Here is a 20,306-nt window from a genome sequence, read left to right as displayed (position 1 = left end):
CACCATGGCCAGCACGCTGTGCCAATCCAAAGCCAGGAGCCAGGTGCCAGGTGCTTCCTCCTGGTCTTCCACGCAGGTGCAGGGCCCAAGCACTTGGGCCATCCTCCACTGCCATCCCAGGCCACAGCAGAGAGCTGAACTGCAAGAGGAGCAACCGGGACAGAATCTGAGCCCCAACGGGACTAGAACCTGGGGTGCTGACGCTGCAGGCGGAGGATTAGCCAAGTGAGCTTGCAGTGCTCTTATAGGATTCTACATTGGGGTTGACATACAGGATGCCTCATCACTTCTTACCTGTAGCTTCCCTTCTCCCAGCCCTCTGTTCTGGACTTGAGTATATTCTATACTACATATGACAGGAGATAGATCTCTCTAGACCTCACACCACAGTATATCATTTTTGTGAGCACATTTTTAAAAAAATGTATAAGATAAGTTTCTTTCTAATCTGGCATGAATTGGCCTTTCTGGAAACAAATATGAGAAATGGATATAAACTATGAAATACTTCCAAAAACTCTAAAAAGAGGGAATTACATGATGTTTATTTGAGTGTAAAAAACTTTGAAATTCATACATGTTTTTTCATATTATGCATTCACCAAGTACTTTTTGAAAATTCCCTTGTGTGCATGAATTTCAAATTTAATTGGCACCAAAATAAGCCTATCTTTTAATTCTGTTTTCCACAAAAAGTTTTTGAAGTTCTTTCATTCAGTTTAACACAGAAAATGGGAAGATGTGGAAAAGATTACAAGTCAAATGCCCACCTGGTGCAAGTACCATATCATCAACAGCATCTCCGAGTGGATAGAATTTCAGTTTTACAGATGGGGCAACAGGATCCGAGAATTTCAGTTTTACAGATGGGGCAACAGGATCCGGAGAAGTTTCCCAAATGCACAAGGTCACAAAGCCAATAAGGGGCAGGACTGTTATCTGAATCTAGGTCTGTCTGATTTTAAAATTCATGTCAGAAAAGGCTTACAGATATTCAGTGAAAATATGTGAAAGCCATGAAAACAGCACCTCTTTTAAAACTATGAAAGATAAAACTTGCTACAAAATGATGAGAAAAAAGAAGATTCAAAATCGTTGACTAAAGACATAAAGGGGTAAGGAAGCTCCACTGAATGTATCAGAAGACTGAAGAACACACGTCTTAGCAAAACAGAGTGCTATATATATCAGAAGCCATGAAGTGGGCAGGTGCTTGAGATCCCACATCAGAGTGTATGGTTCAACTTCCAGCCCTGCTTCTGGCTCCAGCTTCCTGCCCATATGCACCCTGGAAGGCAGCAGGTGATAGATGACACCCATGTCGGAGACCAGTATTGAGTTCCTGGCTCCCTTTGGGGCTGTCTCAGCTGTTGTCTGGGGAGTGAACCAGTGAGTGAGTGATCTCTCTAATTCTCCCTTCTCCCCAGCCATCTGCCTTTCAAGTAAATTTTAAAACTTTGTTTTTAAATGTTAAAAGAATAAAGCCATCAAGAGGCCCAAGAAAATAGGTTATGAGAAAAGAAGTCCACTTCAATTGTTAAGTATCTGGAGAAAAGCTGTGTATATAAAGCAGGGAGAATGAAAGCCAAATTGAGAGGGAGCTGGATAAGAGACCATGTGATATGAGGGAGGGAGCAAAAGAAATTATGTTTTTAGAGAAATGTGGCAACAACAATGACGGAAAAAAGAAAGCATCTACAAGGGGCCAAAGAGCTCAAATCCAACATAAATACTTGGGAAAACTGGAAAGACCAATATCATCCAAGGGAACCATGCTCACCTTTATCAAAGTTTGTATGATATTTTTTAAAGGTGCCTTTACAATAACAGAAAGCAACCTGTGACAGACACCACAGTGAGGAAGTCAGCAAGCCCTGCCTCATAAAAGTGGAGCACCACACAGATGATCGCTCCTGCTCTGTACATCCCATTCCTGAGTGCCATCCACCCCCAATTCCCACCCCCGATGCTGAACTACTGAGCTTGTCCCCAGGGGAGGTCATCACACAGGCTGGGTTTGATAAGGGGAAGCTGAGGTGCCATGAGGTGCTAAGTGCTCTGTCAGATTGTCCCCTTGTAACCTTCTCCTAAGATTAAAGAGAATATCTGACATCAGGGTCACCTCTAGGTGGCCACACTGGCTGCCTCTAGTATTTCATTTCTGACCTTCCTGTATGAGTTGAAAGATCCTTCATTCAGTTTTATAGGGTCATGCAAAGCTTATACTCTATTATCAATTTCAGAGTTTGGAACAAAATTTTAACTTATTTTCCCCTGGCAAAGTACTTAAAATTTCTGCATGTCAGAACTCAATCATTTATTCATTCAATATCTATTGAAGACTTATTCCATTCCTAAGCAATGCTAAGTAAAGAGGAAAAACAGGTATAACCTCCACCTATTCCTTGTCACATACTCTTGGCATACTCACATAAAATAAATCTTTTGAAGAAAATTTGAGAACTGGCAGAAAGATATAAACATGGTGCAAACCTACACGCACATTTTCCAACACAGAGGCTATGATTCATGGCTATTTAAATGAAAATTAGATAAAATTAGAAATTCAACTCTTCAGTTGCACTAGTCACACCCATCCCAAAAGATATCTAGTGGCTACTTGCAAGACAGCACCAATGCGCAACATCTCTACTATCACACAAAATCCGATGGGTTACAAGTGATTTGGGGGAGGGGATGCATTTGGCCTAGCAGTCAAGCACCCATCAAGATGCCCACATTCCAAATTGGTGTGTCTGGTTTATGTCCCGGTTCTGTCCCCAATTTTAGCTTTCTGTGAATTCACTCCCGGTGAGGCAGCAGGTGATGGCTCAAATATCTGGCTTCCAGTTGATGCTGTAGGAGACCCAGATTGCATTGTCAGCTCTGAGAGGGAAGGAGGGAGGGAGGGAGGGAGGGAGGGAGGGAGGGAGCGAGATCTTTCATCCATTGGTTCACTACCCAAATGGCCACAGTGGCCAGAGCTGGACTAATCTGAAGCCAGGAACCTGGAGCTTCTTCCATGTCTCCCACAAGGGTACAGGGGCCCAAGGATTTGGACCATCTTCTACTGCCTTCCAGGCGATAGCAGAGAGCTGCTTCAGAAGTGGAACAGCCAGGACTCGACAAGCACCTGTATGGGATGCCAGCATTGCAGGGGGCACCTTTACTGGCTATGCCACAGCGCTGGTCCCTGTCTTAACTTTTGTCTTCCTTCTTTAAGAATGATCTCTGCTGCCTATCCAGCATTCTGCCTGGGAGACAGCAAATGATGATCCAAGTGCTTCAGTTCCTATCACCAACCTAATGAGGCTGGGAGGCAGCAGATGATCCAAGAATTTGGGTTCCTGTCACCCCTGTGAGAAATCTGGATGCAGCTGTGGCCCCTGAATTCTGCCTGGTCCAGCACAGACTGTTGTGGGCATTTCAGGAGATAATTAATGAATCCAGGATGGATGGATGGATGAATGGATGGACGGATGGACAGATAGGTCCTAAAAAAAGTTAGGTGATGAGACAAGAGGCTCATCCTGGGGAAATTAAAAATAAATGAATCAATAAATGAATGAAGTTCAGCATGAATGAATGAATAACTTCTTTTCTTGATTCAAAACCCTTTGCATCATTCAACCCACCTAAAGCCCTAAAACATTCCAGCCTCCACTGGTATCTTTAAAGCCACATAACATCATTAGACCATTCACTACAATGATAACTCTACAATGGTTTAGTTTTAATTGCATGCTTTAGGGCAATTTTTAACTAAAGAATACTATACTATTTGATGAGAGCACATATTAAGCATCCCATAAGCAAATGGCATCTAATAGACACACAATAATAATTAGGTAACTTGTATAAATAATAACCTAATTTGTTCAAAACTTAATGTTCCATCTTCATATTTTAAAGGCATTAAGGCTCTGCTAAATGCCTTAATTTACTTGTTAAAGAGCTCAAATATAGGAGCTCTTTTTCCTTCTCTATGAGATAGAAATAACAAAGATGATTAGATACACATATTAATCTAGTATCCCAAAAAGCCAATGTTTATACTTTTATTCCTTAGCATTACAAAGACCCAGACTGAAGAACTAATTTTAAAAATTGCTCAGGAGATAAGATTCAAATGTTTGAATTTGTTTGTATGGGATCTCCTTAGCTAACTTTAATAAATTTAACATAGTTGTACTATCTTCTTTGGCTAAGAAACACTTTTCATAGAAATGTCCATTAAGATCTGGGGAGTGGTATGGAAAGGGATTTGAAAAGAAATTGTGATCCTATCTGAATGTATTATGTTCCTATAATAGCAAAATTACATTTCTAAAATAGTTATTTATTTACCTTATTTTAGGTCCCTATACCTGGAAAGGTAAGGGATATTCTTAAGGGATATAACACTGAGCACTTACAGTTTCCCCTTCGCTTACTAGCTTTTCTGCTGTGCATAATAGTGAAGTTTCTCCAAGTTCTAGTCACTGGATCTGGGCACCTAGGCTAAGGAACTGCCATGATGATTGGTCTTAATTTTTCCCTTGTTATTGCCAAGAATTGAAGAAACTAAAACAGATGACCTCTCTATTTGTAGCAAAGGAGGCTTGAATATAGTACCTCTGTCATTTTCAACACCATTAATCTATCTCTGGACAAAAAATTAGAAAATCTGCAAAAGTATATTTATGGTTTCATGGAGAATATTTTAATAGTATGTATTTTCTGATGCACATAAAATCAATGATAAACACCCCATTTCTACATTTTACTTGTCTTTAATCAGCTAATTAAATAAAATGCTTTATTTGCCTATATATGGTAGAAAAGAAAATAATAAATAGACTAGGATCCCAAAGAAGATATATAGATACATAAAACTGAAAATTTCAAGATTTTTCCTAGTTATTTAGGATGTCATTGCTATTGTGTGGTACATTTTCAGTTATGAATTATGTGGTAAATTGTGCTTAGGAAGATTAAATTTCACTCCTACTAACAATAGCTACATTTGTAATCCTGGTTTTTGCTATTGTGCATTTGAAAATTTTTAACTATTTTTATTATATATATATATATTTTTTTGACAGGCAGAGTGAATAGTGAGAGAGAGAGACAGAGAGAAAGGTCTTCCTTTTTGCCGTTGGTTCACCCTCCAATGGCCGCCGCGGCTAGCGCACCGCACTGATGGGGCAGGAGCCAGGTGCTTCTCCTGGTCTCCCATGCGGGTGCAGGGCCCAAGCACTTGGGCCATCCTCCACTGCCTTCCCGGGCCATAGCAGAGAGCTGGCCTGGAAGAGGGGCAACCGGGATAGAATCTGGCGCCCCAACCGGGACTAGAACCCGGTGTGCCAGCGCTGCAAAGCGGAGGATTAGCCTGTTAAGCCACGGCGCTGGCCACTATTGTGCATTTGAAACCTTACCATTCTGCATCCCAAATTACAAGTATAAAATATTACAAAGAAAATTAATAAGAGCTCTTTCAATAATCCTTCGACACATGATTTCTGCATCTACAATAGTTTGGATATGTAATAGTATTTAACTACAGAAATACAATAACTTAAATCATGGTGAGGATGTGGGGAAAAAGTTACTCTAATACACTGTTGGTGGGAACATACACTAGTACAACCATTGGGGAAGACAGTATGGAGATTCCTCAGAGATATGAAAATAGATCTACCATATGAATCAACCATCCCACTCCGAGAATTCACCCAAACGAAATAAAATCAACATATTAAAGAGATAACTGCACCCCCAGGTTCATTTCAGCTCCACTCACATTAGCTAAGATACAGAATGAACCCAGATGTCTATCAACTGATGACTGGATAAAGAAAATGTGCATATACACTATGGGGCACTATTCACACATAGAAAAGAATGAAATTTTGTCTTTTGAAACAAAATGGATACAACTGCAAACCTTTATACTTAGTGAAATAAGCCAGTCTCAAAAAGACAAATATCATATGTTTTCTCTGATGTATGCCAGTTAATATAGATTACAAAAAAAAAATGTTTAGGAATTAAACAGACATCTTGTGATCTGATTGTCATTTTTAGCCCTTTTTTATACTTCTGTGGACCTGTGGTCTCCCTGCATTTTACTTGTTGAGTAGTATGGTTAGTGGTGAATTAAGCTTGTGATTATGCAGATGAAAATTATATCTTTGGAAATATTAATGAAAAGAAAAGATGGGAGGGAAGGAAGCAGATTGAAGGAGGGAATGGGAAAGGTAGGGAAGTATGATTATAGTCTTAGAACTGTACCTATGTAATACATGGAATCTGTTCTCTTTACATTAATAAAAAATTTAAAAAAGAAAGAAGAAGAAAAAATACAACTGCGCAATAAGGATACTGTTTGGAAAATGTAACATTTATTCTCCCCTGCCTTTGTATATGAATGAAGTACCCATTACTCATACTTAAGAACTGTTTGGAAGCCTTCATATCGACATCAAGAATAAAGACGACAGGCGTCAGTGTTGTGTAGTAAGTTAAACATCACCTGTAAAGCTAGCATTCCATAAGAGCACTGGTTCGAGCCACAGCTGGCCACTTCATATCCAGCTCCCTGCTGGTGCACCTAGGAAAGTAGCATAAGATAGCACAAGTACCTGGTCCCTACCTCCCATGTGGGAAACTCAGACAAAGCTCCTGGCTCCTGGCTTCATCCTGGCCAACTCTAACTGTAGCAGTCATTTGCAGAATGAATCAGTGGATGGAACATACCTAACCACCCATCCACCTCCCACCCCCAATCACTCTGCCTTTCAAATACATAAATAAATCTTTAAAAAATAATAAAGATAGGAATAAATAGAATGCATCTCATGTTCACAGATTGGAAGACTTAATGCTATTAAAATATTCTATATATAGAGATTGCAGATACTATGCAATCCCTTCCAAGATCCCAGCGGCATTTTTTTACAGAAACAGAAATATTTAAAAAAAATCATAAAATTCCTAAGAAAACACAAGGGACTTTCAACATCTAGAACAATGAAGAAAGAACAGAGCTGGAGGCATCACACTGCCTGCTATCAAAGTCTACCACAAACCTATAGTAATCAAAGCAATCCAGTATTGCCACAAGCACAGACATACAAACTGATGGAACAGAATAGAAAACCTATAAATAATCCCATGCATGTGGTGGCAACTGGTCTTCAACAGGGAACAAAAATACAAAAAGGAGAAAGTACACTCTCTTCAACAATGAGAAAACTGGATATCCACATTTAAAAGAATGAAACTGGACCCCTATTTCATATCATACACAAAAATCAAGTCAAGCTAGGTTAAAGTCTTAAATGTAAAAACTACAACTATAAAACTCGTATAAGCATAAGGGAAAAAAAAACTTAATGAAACTGGGCTTGCGAATGATTTTTTGGATATGATCTGAAAATCACGGACAACAACAACAGACAAGTGGGACAACATCAAACTAACAGCTTCTGCACAGGGAGGGAAACAATCAACAAAGGAAAAAGACAACCTGCAGAAAAGAATATCTTTGCAAATTATACATGATAGGGGGTTAATATCCAAATTACAGGCTGGCTTCAAAAGGGTCATGGAAAACAGGATTGAAAGATAAAAATATAAAATATAAACTTTGGGCAAGCACCTGGTCTAGTGGTTAAGACACCAGTTAAGATGCCTGCATCCCTTATTGTCCTTATTGGAGTGCCTAGGTTCAATACCCATCTCTAACTTCTAGCTTCAGCGTCATGTTCATGTGGACCGTGGAACACAGCAGTGATGGCACACATAACGGAGTCTCTGCCACTCATGTGAGATGATCTGAATTTAGTCTAAGTCCAGCCACAGTTGTCAAAAGCATCTAGGGAGTGAATTAATGGATGGGAATACTTGTTTACCTCTCAACTAAATAAATAAGATCTTAAAAACATAAACTTCAGGGACGGGTGTTCTGCTGCAGGTGGGTAAGCCAATACAAGGAACACCCAAATCCCATACTGAACATGTAGGACAGAGTGCCACTTCTGCTTTCTAATCCAGCTTCCAGCTAATACGCAAGAAAATGTGCTCTCCAACCAATGACAGTATGAGTTCTTGAGATCCTGCCATCCAAGCGTGAGATCCTATAGAGTTTCTGGCTCCTGGCTTTGACCTGACTCAGTCCCAAATATTATGAAGAACAAACCAGCATTATGAAAGCTTTCTCTGTGTCTGTCTCTCTCTTTCTCTCTCTATAACTCTACCTTTCAAATACAGAAATAATCCTATTAAAAATAATAAACTTTATTTCTCTATATAAGCACTATCAAGTTGAAGATACTTTTGTCAGCAATAACAACATTCATTCAGTCTATCCTTAAAGAACTGAAGGTCCAGGGAATTTAACCATGTCAATGTAGTCTCTTTTTTTTAATATATATTATTAGCTAATTAAAGATAGATAGGTTCCCTTTAAAAGTTTTTTAAGATTGGGAAACAAAATGATATCTACAGGAGTCAAGTCAGGACTTAAAAGTGGATGCCTGGACAGCGCCACGGCACAATAGGCTAATCCTCCGCCTGTGGCGCCGGCACACCTGGTTCTAGTCCCAGTCAGGGCACCAGATTCTGTCCTGGTCGCTCCTCTTCCTGTCCAGCTTTCTGCTGTGGCCCAGGAGTGCAGTGGAGGACTGCCCAAGTCCTTGGGCCCTGCACCTGCATGGGAGACCAGGAAAGGCACCTGGCTCCTGGCTTCGGATCAGCGCAGTGCGCCGGCCGTGGTGGCCACTAGGGGGGGGGGGGTGAACCAACAGAAAAGAAAGACCTTTCTCTCTGTCTCTCTCTCTCACTGTCCACTCTGCCTGTCAAAAAAAAAAAAAGAAAAAGAAAAGGACACTTGGGTCCCATCCTGGTGCCTGAGTTTAAAAAAAAAGAAAAAGTGGATGCCTAATAACTTCCCAGAGAAACACTCACAAAATGCCCTGTGTTTGATTAGAGGAATCAGCAGGAGCCAGGTCATGGTAGAGGACTTACTCTGGAAACTGTCCCAGGTGCTCTTCTACTAAATCTTTGGCTAACTTTCTCAAAACACTATCCTAATAAGCAGACATTATCATCATTAGCTCTCCAGAAAGTCAACAGGAAAACGTCTGAGCATGCCATAAAACTGTCTGACTGCTGGTCTTCACCAGCCTGCTTTGCTTTAACTGGACCACTTTCACCTCTTGTAGCCACTGCTTTGATTGTGCTTTGTTTTCAGGACAGTATGGTAAAGCCATGTTTATTCTCCTTTTATAATTCTTAGAGGAAATGCTTCAGGATCTTTATCTTCTTTAAAATAAGAGATCTGCCTCTTTGCAGCTGATCTGAGCATCTCAGTTTTGACACTCGTGGAGCAATTTATAATATTTTAGTTTTTCAGTCACAATTATGTCATCTGAACCAACTGAAATATCTATGGTGCTGGCTATAGTTTCTGTTGTTAACCTTCAAGCTGCTGTGGATGGTCTGGTGCTGCGGGCTTCCTCTTTAATGTCAACTCATCCCCTCTTAAGTTGAGTTATCCATTTGTACACTGATTTCTTTGGGGGCAGTATCTCCATAAACTTGTTATAATACATCCAAGATTTAACTACTTTGCCACCCGAGTTTAGCCATCAATTGCATGTTTGTTCTTTCTTTAAGTCATGTTGAATTCATATTGTTCTGATAGGGGCTCTATTCAAACTGATGCCTTACTTTTTTTAGTGTCTCAAACTGGATACTGTCCAGACACACTATAATAAGTTAATATGAATTTATTCTGGTACAAAGAATTTTTGAAATCTACACATAGTTTTTCTAATGTACATTTCCAAACACTTTTTGAAGACCCTTTGTACATAAGTAACTCAAGTCAATAGCTAAAAAATAAGCTAACTAAAGAGTGAGCAAAGGACTAGGATATTTTTCAAATAAGCTGTGTAACTGACCAACAGATACATGAAAAGACACTCCAGTTTTACCTTCTAGATGAACATTTTAGAAAATCAATAAGTGTCACCATGTAATCACTCTATTGCTAAAAGAAATGCAAAATTTTTGTTTTTATTTGAGATGCAGACAATAGCTCCCAGACACTGGTTCATTGCCCAAATGACTGCAACAGTCAGGACTGAGCCAAAGCTGGGAGCCAGGAACAAAATCTAGGTCTCCCTGTAGGTTGTAGAAACACAATTACTTAAGTTAACACTTTTGATTACCAGAAAGCAAATTAGCAGGAAGCTGGAGTTAGGAGCTTGAACTAGAAATTGAACTCAGGTACTCTGATGTAGGATGTAGATGTCTTAACTGGAATCTTAACTGCTCAGCTTAATGCCCAACCCTGGATACCAATTTCTGGTAATTCCTGTACACAGAGTAATTTCTTGACTTTCTATTTACTTAATTCGTGTTTGGGATATAAAATGATCTAAGACTTCAACTTAATTCAAACTATCCGAGTTGCTTTATCATCGTCGTCCTAAAGGAATGAAAAAAAGAAATAGATGAATAAGCCTTGCGTACATTGCAGACTGAGCTGAGCAATATGGAAGTCCTGGATCTCAGTACAACAAGGGCCAGACAATTAGGAAAGACAGCAAATTCCTCAGGGGTCAGGCTTTTATTCAAGAATAAGAATCTGAGTAATTACTCTAATAAATATTTTATCCGGTAGCCTTACCTTAAATTGTAATCTATAAAATAATCCTCATATATCATAAAATACACAATAATGTGTATAAGTCTGCACTGTCACTTTAAAACATTTCCTCCACAAATTTAACAGAAAGAGTGCTGAGGAGTGATGAAAAGATGCCCAGAGCAACTTAGATGATAGCAACCTTACCTGAGGCATACAAATGCTGCTGCCGCTTTTTTAAATGTTAGTGTGACAGTTAATTTGAAGTGTCAACTTGACTAGATTGAAGAACACCTATAAACTTTAAAAAGTGTTATTTTGGAGGTGTCTGGGAGGGTGTTTCCAAAGGTGATCAGCATGTGAGGCTGAGCTGAATAGATGAGAAGACCCAGCTAGGTGTAGGCCACACATTCAATTGGCCATTGGTCTCTGACAGCTGGGACATGCTCCATTCCTGCCTGAGTATCAGTTGCTGGTCTTTGGTCCCTACCACTTATACCAGTGACCCCATGGGGGCATTCAGGTTTTCATACTGAAACTGAGAGTTATACCCTTGGCTTCCCTGGTTCTGAAGTCCTTAGACATGGAGTAAGCCATGCTCACTCCAGCATTCCAGGGTCTCCACTCAGTAGGTGATTGGAAATGGAACTTCTCAACTACCATAATAGCGTGAGCCAATTACCTTAATAAATTCCCCTTTCATATACTTAAGTATATACCTTATTGATTCCATATTTCTGAAGAATTCTACTGGAGCTAGATCATCAACAGAATTAAGTTGGATATTGAAAGAGGAGAAACATAATCCGACCTCATTAATCTAAGTCTACCTCCCTGAAACACAAATAGAGAGGTCCATCAACTCTATCCAGCAGTGATTTCCACTGTGACTGCCCACAGGACTCCAAAGCCAAGGCAAGCTTCAAGAACTGAGGCAAAACCATGTACTTCTGCATCACTTTCCATTTGGTTTCACTTACATGTCATCCAAAATTTGAAATTAAGACACTAAAAAATGCTTCTGATATCCTAAAACCTTGTTACTAAAGATAGCTTGGTGGCAGTTTATTAGTACAGGTGTCTTTGCACAGGACATAAGGAAAAGTTGTTTTTGTCATTCACTTATCTTACCCAAAAGGGATTGAGACTTCCTTTTATTCCTGCAGCATGTGGAATAATACCTGCTAACACTTGAAAATATGAAAACAGACCTTGTCAAAGTACTGAAACACAGGACTGAACCTTGGGTACAAAAAGAATGAGTACCACATAGCCTTAACACTTTGCGAGGTCACAGAGATTTGTAACGTATACCAGAGACCAAAAGTCTTTTACAGGAACTGGATGAAAGTTTCTTAGAATTAAAGTTGTTTTATATTCTATTTTTAAAGCTGTTTTCTGAATATATATAAAGCATTAAGATGCTTATACTATTAATGAGAGCTCTGAAATAATTAATAAACAAATCTCTCAGGCCAAAAGCACCAAATAAGTTAACATAAGAGAATTTAAGTAGTTACAATGGTTTTGAAAGATTTTTAAAAAAAACTATTTTGAACTAATGCTTCATTCAGAGTTGTCAAATATTTTTTTAGATAGTTAATGAGTTGCTGAAACTTACAAAGGCATATATTGGTTATAGTTGCCTACAATAAACTCCATATAATCTTATGTCAGGAAATGGTTCCAATCACTCCTAAACTCTTCCACCACACAGCTCCATGTTCAAGAAATCCAATTAATAAATTTTAAATTTAGATACCTAGACTATATAGATTATAGCTGAACATGAGAGTAAAATTTCTAGCATACAGAAAGGACAAGTTCAATATTCAGTTCCATTTATGGAATCATACATTGGAAGAGCATTTGTTTGATCTAAGGAATACTCACATTTTCATTCGCAGTCCTCATAATATAAACTCAAACAACGTAGAAATAAAACTTACATATATGCTACATTTATTTTTTCCCCATGGTTTCATTTCTCTTCAACATATACAAGGGGTCTTGAAAAACTCAAGAAAAATGAGTACGAACCATGCATGGATTTCAGAGGTGATTTTTTTTGCACCAAATTATATGTGCTTGTGTGTGTGTGTGTGATATAAGTATATATATCTTAATTGCATTTTCCATGAACTTTTGGAAGGTCCCTCATACTACTAGTCTCTACCTCACATACCACAAAGATGCCCACATATGGAAACAGGAATTTTTAAAAAAGAGCAAATAAAGAGAAGACTTGGGAAAAACCCATATGAACCTTCCAAAGGGATGTAAGTGGCTCACCACAAATAACAACAAAAATGAACCTTGCAAAACATCAACTGAACATGTTCAGTAACCATTGTATTAATCCTCATAAATAAATTTATACTTAATACCCTATAACCCAACAAGGAAAATAAAACAATTATAGGAAAATAAATAACATTTAATTTACAGCAAATTCTCTTTTTGAAAAATATCAATCACCAAAGTGAGAAACAGAATTGATGAGGTGAGAATGGTGGCTGCTTGATTTGATCAGTTAATGCTGTAATCGTGTCCTGAAATATTGTACTATGCAGAAAAAAGATGTGTAAGTATTATATGTTACTCAAAAACTCAAAAATATAAAATACAGGAAAAATAAATGTAAATGATCAAATTTTATTAAACCTCAAAGAAACATGTGGGCTCGTGCCACGGCTCACTAGGCTAATCCTCCGTCTGTGGCACCGGCACCCCGGGTTCTAGTCCCAGTCGGGGCACCGGATTCTGTCCCGGTTGCTCCTCTTCCAGTCCAGCTCTCTGCTGTGGCCTGGGAGGGCAGTGGAGGATGGCCCAAGTGCTTGGGAGACCAGGAGAAAGCACCTGGCTCCTGGCTTCGGATTGGCGCGGCACGGCGGCTGTGCGGCCATTTGGGGGATGAACCAACAGAACAAGGAAGGCCTCTCTGTCTCTGTCTAAGTCTACCTTTAAAAAAAAAAAGAAAGAAACATGTGGACTCCATACACAAATGCTTCCCACTCACTAACATGGAAGTTTGTAAATCATTTTTCCTGGAAGGAAAGTCAGTACAGGCTTTAAAATATGTCTAAGCAGGCATATTTCTCATAGGCAGAGTTGAAGTATATCTAATGCTTTAATAACAATAGGGCCATTCCCTTCTAATCAAAAGAGTTGACTCAAGTGAAAGTAAACACTAGAAGTATATTTTGAAAATGGGGTATATTTTATATTCAGAAAGAGCAAATACATGTAAAATACTAATAAAGCTTTTTGATGGTATGAACTGCTCCCTGATGAATCAATAATTTAAACTGCTTCTGAGTAGACAATAATTTAAGAATCAAGATCTGGTCCAAATTCTCTGAATTCGCTTTCTGCCTTCATATGCATCCACCACCTTTAACTTCTCATCAGTCACTCAGCTATCTCTGAAACCTTCTGATTCTCACTCTCCCATTAATGCCACACCAATAACTAAATGTAACTCATTCTCAATAGCCTGTGTCTTTCTACATTCATTTCTTTACTGGAAAAAATATGGTTACATTTATAACACATTAATCCAACCCTATATATTTCATAAACAAGTTCCTGCCATTGAACCTATTCATAAGAAGGTTCAGTTACATGTTTCAAAAAAGGAAAAATTGTTATCTATTATGCTTCACATCTGAAAATTCTTTAACTCTTGCTCTTTTTCTTATTTTAAACAATAAGTCAATCTGCATATTGCCACTAATTTTGTCAGTAATTGTTATAAGTACCCACCCAGTTGCAAACTGATGAAATCTTTACTTAATATATACTAAATTGATCTTCTGTATATAAAGATAATCGAAAATGAATCTTGATGTGAATGGAATGGGAGAGGGAGCAGGAGATGGGAGCGGTGTGAATGGGAGGGAAGTTATGGCAGGGGGAAGCCATTGTAGTCCATAAACTTTACTTTGGAAATTTATATTTACTAAATAAAAAAAAGAAAATAAATAAATACCCACCCAGAATGAGAAATACACCCAGGCAACTTGAAAAGAAATTCTATAAATAGGATTAGTATTTCCATAGGAATCGCAGTGGTAGCCTTGACAAATAACTGCCCTTAGATTAAGTTAGAAATTTTCATACAGCTATGAAAAGTCTGTAATTTAATAACTACCTCGAAGAATGGTTGTAACTTGACATTCCTTAATACTCTAGTAATATTATGTACATGACTCAATTACTAAGAATACACCTGGTAAAATTAACTTCTATGGGCTGATAATATAAGTGTGGGGGAAGGAGGGGTGATTACAAAGCCCACTATTGATTCTCCTTGATCAGGGCACAGGTCATGAGAATATCCATATACAAAGCAATAGAGCACCTACCGATGTGTCTATAGATTCACAGAGGCTGCTGGGCCTCAGAAGTTTCTAGCACCACTAAAATAAAATAGTCTTCCCATTATTCTGATTCTTGTTGCAGAGTTCATTCCCCAGCAACCAGGAGCAACTCCCAAATCATTTCTGACTTCTCCATGTTTCCCACCTGGGACAAAGACACTCCTTGGCAGCACCATGACAACCATACCAGCGACACAAGCACTTGAGTTCATGAAGGAAAATGAAAATCCTGAAAGGCATCTAGGAGATAAAGGCTCACTATTCCTTGTTTCCCACTGGTAGGAAGTAATTAAAAAAATTACTTTAACACAAAGCTTCTGGTGAATGAATGGTTTGTAATTTGAGAGGCAATGCCTAAGGGCCTAGGGCTTAAATAAAAAATATGAAAAGCTGAATGATGTCATACAAATACAGCCTTTCTTTCCCCAAAAGTAGACTGCCTAAAGAAAACTTAATGATGAAAATGTAAGCATTCTTAAGAGATGGATGGGAGTATATTTTATATGCACACGTATTTGTTTTTCTTTCCTTCTTGTAATCTGAGTTTGAACAAATGATTGATTTAATAGTGGGGATGAACTTAGTGGCCTTTAATATTGTATTGGTTTTGTGGTTACCAATTAAAATTTCAGAAACAGAGTCAAGTACGAAATAATTTTGTTCAAACTAAAGATGCCAAAAATTCAAGGTAGTTTCTATGCCCCTGAAACAGAAATACAAAAAAGAAGCAAATTAGACTCTAGCACCATGATGAAGTAGACAACTTTGTTGACCATCAGCATGCCAAGTTTATGTCTGTTGTTTAAGAAAAGGACTGTATTTCCTTGCAAGAAACTGGCACTGGTCTGTTTTATGAACTCCTCCCAGTTCTGCAATGATCATGATTTATATTCTCAAATGTAATACTGCTTTGGATCTTGTTCCTCAAAGAGTGATTCTTTTATAAAATTTAACTAAACATTTATTTATCTGAGAGACACAGAGACTCAGACAAAAAGAAAGAGCTCCCAAGAGAGACAGAGCTCCCATCTGCTGGTTCACATTCCAAAGACCAACACTGGGGGTGAGGTGGGGAGCTGGGCTGGGAGCTAGAAATTCAATCTAGTTCTCCCATGCGGGAAATAGGAGACCAACTACTTGCCCCATCAACTGCTGCCTTCCAGGGTGCACAATAGCAAGAAGCTGGAGTCGGAAATGGAGCTGGATTTTGAATGCATGCTCTAGTGGGATGCAGACATCTTAATCAGTAGACCAAATTCTTACCCCTTGAAAAAGTAATTCTAAAGCAGAGGCCTGAATCTTTGATTTTATAGCTAGTTTAATAACAACTCTTAATATGCTTCTGCATTTCAAAAATAATACAATTTCTCAATTAAAAGCTAATGAAAGAATCTGTGGTAAATATAGAATTCTTAGTTCATTCACTGTTCCAGTGGATCTTAAAAGTTATATCCAAAATAGTATCCACTTGTCATCCTCCATCAAGCCTATTTCTGCTTCTAACGTTATAAACCTGGCAAAGAGAATTCTCTCATCTTCCAGATTTGAATTCTGGGTCATCCCTTGATTACTCGATCGGCTTCCAATATTTGCTTCATTGCGAAACTCCATCAATTTCACTTTAATCTCTGTCTGGTGTAGCTTCGTCACTCTATTCTACTGCTAGTCACCTCATCCAGGTCTTCATTAGTTTTAATTTCAAATACTTGTAACAAACCACAATTCTGGGGAGCCAGGCAATCACTATGGAAACTAGCAAGATAGGGTAGAATATTTAGAGAGTCCTTACTAATGAAACCCAGTTGTGGCAGGAATAGCCTGCTTATGATCAAAACTCCTTCACTTGACTTGCTTTCAGAGAACTTTATGAAGACCATCCTCAAGTGCACTTCTAAGTAAGGCTGAGCTTATGTATGTCATTACTCTTTTTATAACACATTAAAAATGACTTTATATGTCTCCTAAAATAACATCTTTTACCCAGAAAAGGCATTATGTAAGGTACTTTGGTTTCCATTTGTAAATCAATATGCCCTCTTAATCCTCATAAAGAATCTTAATCCTGTTCAATTTCACATTTTAGAGTCATATAATACATTATAAAAATATATTCTTAATTTATATTTAAAAGTAGTTAGTCCATGGAAAAAGCTTGACTCTCAGTCCTGTGGCCAGGAATTTAAAAGAAGAATTTAAAAAATACCATAAGTCACAATTTAAAGTTCTGAATCTGATTCTCTTTTTACAACAGGGAAGATGTTACATTGCTAATATACATGGTGACAACTCAAGATCTCAATCAGAATTTATAAGAAGAAAGCAAAAATAATTAACTTCATAGAAAGATTTATGTTGGAACACTCTAAGAGAATTGAATGGTTCTTTGTTGATTCAATTTTTAAGATAATTTATAGTAAACCAAGGAATTCTTTTGTTTTGACCCATGACCACTGAAAACCTTTCCAAAATGTACTATTACAGTTCACGTCTGACTAATAAGGGGAACTTCTATTTATAATTGAAAACAAAATAAAGTCCTCAGTGTCCACATTTTTAAAAACAAACCTTTCTGTAAACTGAGTATGTATATTGATGCCACTGAACTGAGGTTTTACACAAGTTCCCAAAATAATGTTCCAAATTGCCTTAATCCTATGCAGTTATTTTAAATTTATATGCCTTGGCTATTAAATAATATTTTCTATTCCGTCATCTAAAAATACAATAGGTATTAAACAGTATTTTTTTATAATTTTCTTAATTGTAAAAACAAAACGTAATCTCTTTCAACTTCCTGTAAATATCACAGGAATGAAAAGCACCAAAACTGATGTTTATGGAATTAGTCATCTTTAGGAACTGAAATGGAATGACAGGGCACAGCTTGGTGGGAACCTAGTGACAACAGATGGAGCAAATGGGAGGACAAGCCATAGTTTCTGTTCTGGTTCCACTTATCCAACGCAATTCCATAGCATGTGGGCTAGACTTTTCTACAAGATACTTCACCAGTTCCTTGAGAGATATATCAGATATTAATAATATGCAACAACTAACATTTGGAGAAAAAGCACTATTTGTCCTTTGACATAATCATTCTTTTTATTTAGAAAGATGCTTTTAATAAAGCAAGAAAACATAAGTGAGAATTGAGAGTAAATATTCACAACATGAAGGCAAACAATGTCCAAACATTCAATTTAACAAAACACCTAGCATGCAAATCTTCTGCACAAGATACTCAATATTAATAATTAATAAGATAAATATAAAAATACCTAGCAATGATTAAACACTTTTGGTGGCTGAAGGCTACACTCAACAATTTGCATGTATGATTTCTAATACTCTTATCAATTGTGCGATATATTTAAATTCTTGATTCACAGATTAAAAATAGAGCCTCACAAAAGTTAAGTACTAACCTACAATAACAACATAATAGTGCAGAGCAATTATTCACACCAAATTCAACTGTAAAGCTCGTTTCATTTCTGTTACACAAGAGTCCTGGAGTTAGGCACACATTTTATACTAATTTATTTTAAACATGTTTTATTTATTTTACTTGAAAGGCAGAGAAAAGGAGAGGGGGAGAAAGAGAGGAAGGAAAGAGAAAGAAAGGAAGAGAAGAGAGAGACAAGGAGAGACAGACAGACATACAGACAGATAGATTTATCTTGCATCTGCTGGTTCACTTCCGCAGGAGGTTGCAATATCCAGGGCTGAGTGAGGCTGATGCCAAGAATCCAGAACTCCATCTGGCTCTCCCAAGTGGGTAGCAAGGGCCCAAGCACTTGAGCCACTATACTCTGCCCTTCAGGGTGCATTAGGAGGAAGGTATATCAGAAGCAGAAATGCTGGGATTCAAACTGGCACTCTCATATGGGATGTGGGTGCCCCAACCAGCTGCTTAACCTACTGTGCCACAATATCCATACCCATAATAATGTATTCATTAACACAGTCATCTTGTTTTTAAATCAGAAATCTCTCAAGAATTTCTGTGCGAATTTTAAATTATACTATTCCATTAGCACAGAATATATTTTATTTACTTATTTATTTGAAAGAGTTACAGAGAGACAGGGAGAGATGCTGACAGAGGGGGTAGGGAGAAGGGGAAGGAGAGGGGAAAGGTGGGAGGGAGAGGGGGGAAGGGAGGGAGAGAGAGAGAGAGAGAATGAATCTTCCATCTATTGGCTCATTTCCCAGATGGCCACAAAGGCCACCATTGGTCCAGGCCCAAGCCAGAAGCCAGGAACTCCATCCAGATCTCCCATATGGATAGCAGGGAGTCAAACACTTTTGCCATCTTCCACTGTTTTTCTCAGGCCATCAGCATGGAGATGGACTAGAAGTGGAACAGCCAGGACACAAACCAGTGTCTGTATGGGATGTCAGCATCTCAGGCAGCGGCTTTACCACCTACATCCTAACATCGACCCCATAGCCTATTTTTTTAACAGACTAATTAATTAATTAATTTGAAAGACAGAATGACAGAAATGGGAGAGAGAATCCTCTATCAGCTTGTTAATTTCCCAAATTCCCACAATAGTTGGAGTCAGGCCAGGCAGAAGCCAGGAGCAAGGAACTCCGTCTGGGTCTCCATTGTGAGTGGCAGAAATCCAAGTACTTGGGCCATCATACACTGCTTCCCAATTTCCTCTATTAGCAGGAAGCAGAATGGGAAGCATGGAGTAGCTGGGATTTGAACCAAGCACTCTGATATGGGATGCAGGTGTTCCAATCAGTGGCTTATCCTGCTGTCCCACAAATCCTGCCCCGGCACAGCGTATTGAGGGAAACTGGCAGGATCTGAAAATCAAACTAATTACTTGTAGCAACTCTCAAAATGGCAATCTAAAAAACAAATAATTGTTAAATGAAGGTAATTTCTACCCTTGAGATTTCCTTTAGGGAAACATTTTTTTATTACCTATAATTTAAAAATTGCCCTAGCAAAAGTATTACTTTTTTTAAGATTTGATAACACAGACACACAGACACACAAACACACATACAAATATATATACACACAAATATCCTTTCTTGAAATTTGTGTATCTAAGATATAAAAATATCTCCTTAATATCAACTTACTTTCAGATTGCATTTGAAAAAAAGTTCATATGTAGAATTTGTCTTTAGTGGTTCCAGTTTATTGTGAAATAAAATTCTGCAGAAGAATGTGACTTACGTCTCCTCCACATAATAAAAAGCATTACAAAATAGATATTAAAGTAGCGTAGTTATTTTCAAACGCATCCATCACATTGTTCTTA

The 20,306-nt window shown here is 38.1% G+C and overlaps 1 protein-coding gene across 5 annotated transcripts in view; it reads right to left on the bottom strand.

Moving 5' to 3' along the window:
- Positions 1-20,306, bottom strand: part of ADAMTS3 (ADAM metallopeptidase with thrombospondin type 1 motif 3) — a 321,081-nt gene that overhangs the window by 145,489 nt on the left and 155,286 nt on the right. The gene's annotated exons all lie outside the window — the stretch shown is intronic.

Source organism: Lepus europaeus, chromosome 8, assembly GCF_033115175.1.
Source record: "Lepus europaeus isolate LE1 chromosome 8, mLepTim1.pri, whole genome shotgun sequence".
Classification (NCBI taxonomy): Eukaryota; Metazoa; Chordata; class Mammalia; order Lagomorpha; family Leporidae; genus Lepus; species Lepus europaeus.
Note: the sequence above shows the minus strand (reverse complement) of the source record. Positions and strands in the feature narration are given on the sequence as shown.